Source organism: Neolamprologus brichardi, chromosome 9, assembly GCF_056152115.1.
Source record: "Neolamprologus brichardi isolate AB-2024 chromosome 9, ASM5615211v1, whole genome shotgun sequence".
In the NCBI taxonomy this organism is placed as follows: domain Eukaryota; kingdom Metazoa; phylum Chordata; class Actinopteri; order Cichliformes; family Cichlidae; genus Neolamprologus; species Neolamprologus brichardi.
In genome coordinates this window covers 31,708,245-31,718,767 of record NC_142112.1, presented here as the reverse complement: position 1 = coordinate 31,718,767, position 10,523 = coordinate 31,708,245, and the positions used below count along the sequence as shown (strand labels likewise).

Sequence of the window (10,523 nt, the reverse complement as noted above, 5' to 3'; positions counted from 1 at the left end):
ATAATGGAGAGAGGTGGGGGAGCGGAGGGGGGAGGGGGGAGGGGGGGCGCTGCGAGGCGAGTTTCAGAGCCGTGGATTGATCTGAAAACCGACCAATCCCGCGCCTTCCTCGACTTGAGCCGCCGCAGTAACCGGGCACGATTGGAGGATTCATTGGCGGAGAGATGCGCACACACGCACCGACTCGGCTCTCGTCCGGTCGCTCGCACATACGCGCACACGCACACGGGAAGGAAAGGAGAGTGTCGGCTCTCTGCAAGCCGCGCTGTGAAGCTTTGCCCTGGAGAGGATGACAGTGGTAGAGGAAGGGAATTGAAAGAGACGCAGAAAAGCAGAGGATGGGGGAAAAACTCAAACGCGAGCATTCTTTTCGCCCTTAATCAGCTGTCATGTGGGTTCAGGGGGGTGCGCGTGGACAGGTAAGAGAAAAATAAGTTTGTCTGGCTTTTTTTCGCTGTCTAACCTATTTTAAGTTGCCATTTATATGTGTGCGTGTAACTCTCGGTGGCGTCCTTGTGCCTCCGCGCAAACGCTGCTGTGCTTCATAGACCTGGTAAATAAATTGCCTGGGGGTTTTGCGCGTGTGAGTACGCGCTTCTAAGCCGAGTTTGACCGTGCGCGCGTTTGCATTTTCACCCCGCGTGAAATTGAGCACTAGGCGGAAAGAAACGGACATAAGAAGGTGGGGGAAAAAGTAAAAGAGTGCGCACACGTCTTTTTTTTTGGGTTATCAGAAGTGTATTTGGCTCTGAGGCGTTTCGGTCTTTTCTCCCGGGGTGTTGTTTCACACATCGGCTCGGTGGAGTTATGAATGATGGACAGGCTGCTCTAACAGAGTGGGAGTTGGAGGCTATCCGATACCTCTGATGTGTGTGCCGCACCAGTGTAGCCAGACTGAATTTTACGCGCACTGCAGGAAACAAGAGTCCACTCATTGACTGCAGCTTCTCTAAGTAGAGCTTTCTCTCTCCGCACCAGACCCCGTCTCTCTGTAGGGAGACAGAAATAAAGGCGCATTTAGAGTGAATGCCTCAGTTATCTGAATTCTGGGAGATGCTTTGACAGTCGTGTTTGTGTGTGTGTGTGTGTAAAAATGCCCAAGGCAAGTGTCAGTTGTTTAGCTGTCCCTGTTAATGTTGCGTTGATTGGCTCCTGGTAAGCACAGGGTGGATTGTATAGCTGCCAGTCTTGCGCTGCATCTTTCAGGGATCCTCACCTCTTTGATGTGTTTGCAAATGTTTGAGGAAAAAGATGCCAAGTGTCATGCAATTCATTGGCATGTTTTGGGCTGCAGTGTCTGGGAAAAGGATGATATTTGCTTCATAGCTGAATACTGAATGGCTTTATTAGAAACCATCTGTTTGATGTAGAGAAAAATGCAAATCCTGTTTCTTATGAAAAAGGTTCTGTGTACGAATGTTCCTTTTCTTTATTTGGGGCCCTGGGAATACTCACAGTGAACACTATTCCAATTGCCAATTTAGATATAATTAGAGGAAAAACAAATCTGTATTTTAGTATCAGTTAATTTGTCAAACATTTGCCAGATACTTGGCCAAGGGTTTAGTTAATAGGATGTGAAAGATGACTAAAAAAGGCCATAAGAGTATTCCATGGTGCAAAAAAATCACTAAAGGCCCACATTTGGAAAGCTTTTACCAACACTTACTTCGTACTTCTGCATTATAGGTGGCTCCAATAATTAATCAATCAAACATCATTGATTAGTTTCAGAGCCAGACTGAAGACAAGTAGTTTGGTGACAACAGTGACCTTCTGTATGTAAAAGGCATCACATACTTGCATTCATTTCATGAAGGAAAGGCCCTCTGCAGAACCGTGCTACAAATTGTCAGTCTTATCTTTCTGTGTTTGCCTGGATAAGCCATTATCACCGATTTTTCGAATATTTGTCAGAAGATGTTACAGGAGCACCACACGATTACCGACCTAAGCTTTGAATTAATTATCACAGCCTTCAAAGTCCAGTTAAAACAATAGCAGGAACATAACACAGCAAGTGTTAACTTTGTCATCATTTCTATGCATGTTGTTGAAGCAAAACTGAGGCAGCTGACTGGGTTCTAAAGAGGCCTTAAGAGTTGGTGCTTGAATCTGAAATGTACTGGTCATCTGCCCAATTTAATCTGGCAAGTGGAAGAGTCTGGAATAGCATGGCAACATATGCAAAACATAACCCACCAGCTGCACTAGCAAAAATAAAATACCTAAAAATAAGAGCTAAAGAGGAGCAGATAGACTGACTTCGCAATTTTAGGTGATCGGCCTCAGTTTCATGTTCATATGAGTAAGATGTGTTAAATCTACAATGTTGACATGAACCTGCACACACCTATATTTTTTTTTACCTGGTAACATGGCCCAGATAGTAAGTTTTACAAATTATAATGAACTTTGAAATAATGAGTGATCACCAGATGATCATGTGGGATGCATCTATCCAATAAGATGGAGTGGCACATTAGAGATCATTACCTGCCTGGTAATAATCCAAGGTGAAATGCAGATGTACTAAAGTAGCCCGACTTGACTTCATTAGATACTCTTGGTTGATATGGAAGATTTTTCTTTTTCTCCAAAGTGTCCAGAGCTAATTGCACCATTCAGTCAAATTTGATTTTAAGCAAGCTGCATTTAAAATAAGCTGTAAGTGTTTAAATATCACGCTGTGTTTAATGCATATGGTTCATAGTGTGATGAATGCATCAAAGCCAAAGTGAACATGTTAATCGCTCAAATCCTTGTTTGATGCGAGTTATGCAAACATTACCATAAAGTCAAGTGTCAGCTGAAGTGTGAAAAATTTCGCAATTATCAGTCACTCATTAAAGTGTGTTTGTAACAGAGCAGGCATCTTAAACACTCAGCATGGCAGCTACAAAATAACAGTTTGTCAAACTAGGTGCAATTTCAGAGCAGGCATTCAAATTATAGGAAAGCTACACTCGGCTACCCCCTGCTAGCCACAGACAACTGTGCCAAAGAACTCTGAAAGGCAATGTTTTGATCGTTTCTTTGATAAGTTTGTCTAACCGAACACCAAGGTTCTGTCATATCTCTAGGAGACTAGACAGCAATAAGAACAGTGGATTGTTATTGCTCCAACAGCACATTCAAAAAGGTCATTTAAAAGATGAATCATGCCTCCAAACAATCTCTTCCCAGAGAGCAAAGGTGGTCATACTCGCCCTATGTGTGCTCAATAGCACATAAAACATAAGAACATAATTCAAGGAAGAATAATAGATTCGGAAAAGCAAGTGTTGACGAGTCTTGTCAGCACTGCAATCTTCTTCTAAATCCAGGATGGTGAAATAATCCCCTGCTTGTAATGCAGCAGTGGGACTGTATTGTGTGGCTTGCAGTGTTAAATGATGTATGGGATTTTGTTGTTAAACTTCTGCGACATGACACCTTGATGGGAATGTATTCATACACGCAAAAATGAGTTCTCAAATTGAGAGTTAATCATGCACTAAACACTGTATTTTAAATTCCCGGCAGGGGCAGCAGTCATTAATTTGAAACAAGTAAGAAAAAAGAAAAGAAAAAAGAAAAAGAAGAAAGAAATAGCTAATTTGAACAGCTGATGGAGGGAGAAAAAGCAGCCTTAATAAAAATTAAGGAACTGAGAGAATCCAGGGGATACCTTTACTAAGATATAATTGAAAATGATTGTTGCAAATGAGGTGCAGAGCAAAGTAAAAAAATAAAAAAATAAAATCAAATACAGACATCTTTCAAGCTGAATTGTGACCCATTCTGGTTTCATCACTGCTTTTTCAGTAAAACAGTTTTAAGATTTGTAGAAAATCATTTAAATGGGGTGAAGTCTGTTGGATTCACTGATATCATACTGTCTGGAGTTCATATTTTATCACATATTCCTGATATTTTGGTATATAATCCATTGTCCTATGGTAGGTGCCTACTGTACACTTGTTAACCAGTTTAGTTAATCAGGATCAGTGCTTACTATCATCCATTGTGAGATAGTCATTAGCAATCCTTAACAGGCACCTTTTGCTAAAGTTTCTGTGCTCTCCTGTTCACGCTATTGAAGTTGCAATTATGGACAGTTAGTTGATCAGGTCTTGGAAAAGTCCATGTCTTGGCCCACACTGCTTAACTGATACGTGGCAGTGGCTCAGATCAAATAATCCTGGAGGAGCCTTGGTCTTTTTCTTAGAAGAAAGGCAGAGAAAAATCAGTGATTCAGCAAAAGCAAATAACACAAAGCTGGCTCATTTATACCCACCAGTAAGAGCCTGAATCATTTCTTCTACTTTTAACTCACCATTTCAGGTCAGCTGGCATCTAGCGTTTCCTACATTTTGATTTAGGGTTTCACTGCTTACAGTGGAACTCGGAGCAGTCTGCATCACCCTGACATTATTGCACTATGGGTGTCTTCTGTATGGGGGAGAGCAACATTAGAATGATTCATCTCCTACTCTCACTGTCAGTGACGAAAGAGCAGTAAAGCATTTCCTTATAGAGCACTCACCACTATAAATGGTAGTGTGATCATTGGCAAGCCTGTAGGCCATTGCTTTGTGGTTTCTCAGTAACACAAAGTGAATGATAAACCTGTTCCTATTTGGCTAAAGAATGAATCCATAACCAGAGTTTTTCGTTGAACGATTTTGGAGGAATTCTTTTGGCTTCTTTTAACCCTTTAAAACCGGTCGGAGCGGGCACGCTCTGTTTTGCGTAACTATTTTTAAATCCCGGTAGCTCTGCAACCACGTAAGCTAGTGCAATAATTTTTTTTGCATATGAAACCGGAGGAGTTGTACTTACATCTTATGCCATCAGCTTGTCTTCGGTCACAGTTTCCTTCCACATATAACTTTGCAAAAACTGCATAAAAAGCACTTGCAGGAACAAAAACATAATATTCCAGAAACACGCTTTGCCGATCCGATCAGCTGTTCATAACACTTCCTATGTCCATCAGCGCGAACTATCGCATGTCCGCCATGACCTGCCTGAAACCGAAAGTGATGTCATTTTCACTGAAATGTAGTTTTTTACCCTATAGCCTCATGAGCTTATACTGGTGTTTTTAAAAGTTATGTTTGACTTTATGACTTTCTGTGTCGTTTCTGGGATGCTTAGGATTCATATTGCACTGCTGGAAATAGTTTATTTTGATGCATATGCTGCTTTTTTGCAAATTTGCATTATAATATTTATTTTTGTTTTTCCTGCAGTATATAAAAATTGGTGTATTTCAAAAATAAAACTATGAAGACACTCAAAATAACAACTTATAATAGCAACTTTTTTGTATTTACAGTTTTGAGGGATAAACCTCTTAAATTTTTCTAACTAGACATATATGTTAAAAAACAAAAACGATTTTCAATTTTTTTGTAGTTTATTGCACTTTTTTGCAATTTATATAATTACTATGCACTTAATGCATGCATATTATTAAAATTTAGGCTTTAATGGTTGTATTGATGTATAGCAACTTGAAATGCTCCCAAAAATGGCTCCACAGCATGTAAAAATATAATATAAGCTCTAGCGGACTTGGTTCTATGGTTGGTCTTAAAGGGTTAAACTTTAGGATCCTTAAAATGACTCATCCAATCTTAACAGGAGCCCCGTCTTCTCCCCGTCTCCAGCATCTGCTAACTTTCAGCAGACAAAAGCCCCAGCTCACAGCTCTCTTAGCACTGAAAAATGCCTTTTAAGGATTTAGTTGAAACACTGGTCTCTTGTACAGGAGACAGGCTTTGTGTTCTGTCAGAATGAGTGTAGTGCCATTAAGGAGAATTACATAAAAACAATGCATCTGAAAATCAGTTTTTGCACAATGCTTTATTTAAATGAAGACACAAGTGTATGATGTGAAATATAAATGAATGAAAATGTAGGTGTCCTGTAAAAGAGAGAAAAAAGGAAAGTATATGAGAGCATTTTGTCTGAATATTTGTCCAGTGTTTTATTGGAAGAATGACTTTGCCAGCCATGAAAACAGAGCCATTTGATTGCCAATGTGCTGCATGAATACTTAATGTACTATTAGAGGGGTTGGATTTCCATTTCACATTTGTTAGGGTTTGTTCAGAGACTTTCCTTTTTTTTCTTCTTTTTATTACATGGCTCTTACGGATGAACTGTCATTATGTAATCACTGTGCATTTGTGACTGGGATCCTGAAGGCTGCCTCACAGTATTTTATTTTCTTCTGTGCTTGAGTGTGTTGTGGATACACCTTTTTGGTCACACTCACCATATTCACCTGGTTACATCTTTTATTATACGTAGTCCCAAGTACAAAAATTCTAAAACGTCAGAATGTAAATCTAAAGTAATGTAGCTGATATTTAGCATTATGCTCAAGAACAGTTCAACACTGTTTATGCACATTTATTCATTTCATTATTTCCAAAATGGGATTAAACCTCTTGTGAAAGAAACACATTCTTTTCATTAACAGAAGACATCTGAAGACATTCTGTTAGCGTTAATAGGACTTTAAGGAATACAGTCCATCTACAGTAGTGTGTGAAAGTCTAGAGTCAATCCACATTTCTTCGTATTTTTCTACAAGGCACTCAGACTTTCTGGCAATTTTTAAAGTTGTCTTCCGCAATAAATCTTCAGGCTTTTTGAAGGTCTTCTAAAGATTTTTTTAGTTTGTTGAGCCACTTAACATCGGCTTATGACTCATTCAAGCACATACGAGGCTTCTGGCTCAAGAAATAAACCAGTGTTGTGTCTACACATAGCAGACAGTTTCAGTTTTAAGTCATCTCCTTAAGAAACAGGGAAAAGAAATCCAGCAAAGACCTGAAATGAGACCTGAGATATGCATCTGGAACTTCAGTGTATCCGTCTGCTGTTTGTGGAAACCTCATCAGAATTGGTTGGTAAAATGTTTGTCATACTATACATCCAAACTTGAGGGGCATTGCATCCACAAACTCAGGTGGAAGTAACAACTCAGGGTAAATACCTCAGGGTCCTGTTCATGAGCATACGGGGGAAGAGTAGGCTGAAAGATTGACAGATGGATCTGTGCAGTTTGTAGTAATGTAGATAATGTACTTTTGTTCTGTTGAAAGGAGAGCGATGCCAAGAGGCAAAAACTGATGATTTATCTACATTTCTACCCATGACCCCATCGCCACGAGCTGTGAGTGACCAAAACAAAAAAGATTATAGATATCAGCCCCTGTTGACAGACTGATATCATAAAATCAATGTTTTTGTATTACCAGTATGCACTTTTGTTCTTTTTTGTGTATTTTTAACAATGTATAAAACCCTAACCTTGACTTAAATCATAGTTCTAACCTTGTCGTTTCATTTACAACCATAAAAGGAATGTATCAATATGTCGTGTAAAGAGGAGTATTATTATTAGTAGTACTATGTTGACTGTCTTCGGCCTTTAATCAAATAAGATGGCATTTGCCAATGTTTAGCTGTTGCGTCACATCAGTTTTACTCTCAATGAGGAAGAAGAAAAAAAGAAAAACCTTTTTTTTTTTAGTTTTAGGTAATAAAATTAAATGAGTTGGTACAAAAAGTTTAAAATATGTCACGTTTACATTTGAAGTCCTTGAAGTGGTGTTCTCCTTATACCTATGATGATATGTTTTTGAAGGCTGTATTGACTCGTCCTTTAATCAAGGAAGATGAGCTAAATCATTATAGAGGGGCCCAAAGTACAGCTAATGTTCCTCATCACCAAAAAAAACCAAAAAAACACAACACAACACTTACCCGAGATGATTCAGAAGCGTACCCTCCAAGGTGAGGTGTGTTTGGGATGCCCAACTGGCATGAGACCTCAGATCAGACCCAAGAAACAGAAAAAAGAAAAAAAATGTATGTCTTAACTGGCTTGGGGTCCCTTTTGTGTCTCTAAGGAAGAGTTAGAGGAGATGGCAGGGGAGACTGAGGTCTCAGTGGGTCTGCTCTGACTGCACCCCCTAAGACCTAGACTTGAATAAGAGGCAGAAAATGGAGAGATGGCTTGATGGGTGGAATGCAGACTAATTCAGAAGTCATGTAGTAAGCTGACAGAGTCAAGTCAGTAAGTTGTCTGTGTCACAGAGCGGAGAAACCCTGGTGTGTGGTGCTGATAAAACATTCGTGTGCTCTGAGTCTGTCAGACCTGTTCACCCTTCACGCGCATTTCTGGCATGCGAAAGAGATGTTAATTGGGCCATGTCAATGCTTTATGAGAGTGAGAGGGCAAGATGGGGGATGGATAGGGTATCCATACTGATTCACAGGCCCGAGGAACACGAGAGAAGCATGGGAAGCTGTCCACTAGAGTTAGACAACACATGGAATTTTAACACCGCTTGAGTTACTCCTGGTAATTGTTAAAGTTAGAAAACAGTCTAACAAGCTATTGAAACTTCAATTCTACTTCAACATCACCTTTTAGAGGAGTTTAACATTACTGTACCCACATAGCAAGAATGGTGCCATGCTTGCTCTTTTCCTTATCCCAGTTTACATTTTAGACTTTGAATTTTGTATTTATAACTAAGTATTCATACTTAATATTTCTGAAATAACAAAAATATAATTTATCCTGTCACAACACTGACTGTACTGACTCACTGCCATTACTGTTAGTTCTCGAGCCAAGTTGTGTGGCGTGTAATCAGCCTGTAGTTTTCAGACTCATGATTGAACCATCTTTTTTGTAACATCTGCCTGCTACCGCAGCACAACGACTGTACGTGTGAGCTTGTAAACTGGCACATGGTTTGACAGTTTGACTTACTCACGCACATTCAATTAATTTCAATGCATGGAGAGACACTTTGTTGCCAAACATGCCAAGAACAAATCTTAAGCTCGATAACCTTTTTTTTGTTTGTTTTTTTGCATTGCATTTTATTTGTGGCATTGCACCAAGTACCACCAATTTCTTTGTAACGAGCAAACCAAAAAGGCCAATTTGATATTCTTTTGCAAGAATGCATTTAAAAACTAAATCCAGAATCTGGAAAATAAAAAGGTTTGTCAGAAACTGACATTTGCTTTTGGAGCACGAGGCAACATTAGACATTTTCAGATTTGTTGACTGGAATATAAATCACGAGAAATCTAATTTGCAATATTTTTGAGTACACAATAAGATCTGAAGACATCAACACGGGGCCTGGGTAAAGTTGATTGTAGCAGTGATAATCTTGTATTACTCAAATCTCCCAGCACGGAATATACTGAACTCTATATATCCATCCATTTTCTTCCACTCATTCCATGCAATTCAGGGCTAGAGAGTATCCCAGCTGTCATAGGGAAAAAGGTGGGGTAAACCCTGGACAGGTTGCCACACTATTAATCTACAATCAAACCTCCAGCCACTTTAGAGTTGCATAGAGAAGCAGCACAGGCACATGCAAACTCAACATAAAACTGTCCCAGTGGGTAGGGCTGGGCGATATGACCCAAAATTCATATCTCGATATTTTTTACCTGGACGGCGATATAAGATATATATCTCGATATTTTTTTTAAGCCATAAAGTAAGAACAAAAAGAGAGTTCTTAGTCAAAGCTGTGTCCCAGATGTCACACAGGCACTTTTATTAACATAGAGCATAGATGTACATAAAATTTACTCAAAAATAAATTATGAGCATTTATTAAATAATAATGCTCCATAAATAAAAGTCGTACAAAAACATTTTTTGAGATAAAATCGGTTCGCGGCCATCAAGCACAACCAGAATTCACACATAAGGCGCGCTGTCAACTTTTGAGAAAATGAAAGGATTTTAGGCTGTGCAGCGCCTCTGGGCTGCATGGCGTTAGCGTGGTTAGCTCGATAGCGTGGTTAGCTAGCTAACACGTTGACGGCGTCCAGCCCCACGCACGGGGCGATGCGCTGTAACTCGTTAACGGAGATTTGCCATGTCCATCTTGTCGCTTCCTGCAGGTGAAGCGATGGTGGAGGAGGGGGGGTTGTGTTCAGTGAAGGAGGGGCGAGGCCGAGTAATGTTGCGTAAAGACAAAAGTGGACGAAAGAGAGGCAAACTTGCGGCTCCACAAGTATAGTTATAACGTAACATAGACTATATCGATATAAAGGATATTGTCACATCTTATATCTCGTATAAAAATATATATCGCCCAGCTCTACCAGTGGGTATATTTGAACCCAGGATCTTTTTTTGCAATGAGGCAACAGAGCTAACCATCACACCAAGGAGCTAAAGACCATAGTCAGAAATGTATAAAACTCAACAAAAAGGAATGTAGATTGCATCAAGACATGGAAACCTGCATTAAGCCAGGGTGGTGAAACAAAACGTACCATGTGTCAGGTTTCACTGTAATTACTGAAAAAGTAATTGTTGGAGGAACGATAAACAGAAAACTGAAGAAATCAAAATCTAGGAAACCCCAGTGGTGATTCAGAGAACATAAATTGTGAGTGAATCAGATTCTCAAATTCATAATAAACAGGGCTAGATTATGTTAACGATATTACTGTTATTTTAGTTTTTGACA

The 10,523-nt window shown here is 39.6% G+C and overlaps 1 protein-coding gene across 1 annotated transcript in view; it reads left to right on the top strand.

Annotated features, from left to right (window-relative positions):
- Positions 1 to 226: 226 nt before the first annotated feature.
- The window catches only part of LOC102798556 (cadherin-18), a 102,079-nt gene continuing 91,782 nt past the window's right edge, over positions 227 to 10,523 (top strand). Inside the window, exon 1 of the mRNA XM_087846303.1 lies at positions 227 to 419. The gene's annotated coding sequence lies outside the window, so the exon portion shown is untranslated. The remainder of the gene's footprint in view (positions 420 to 10,523) is intronic.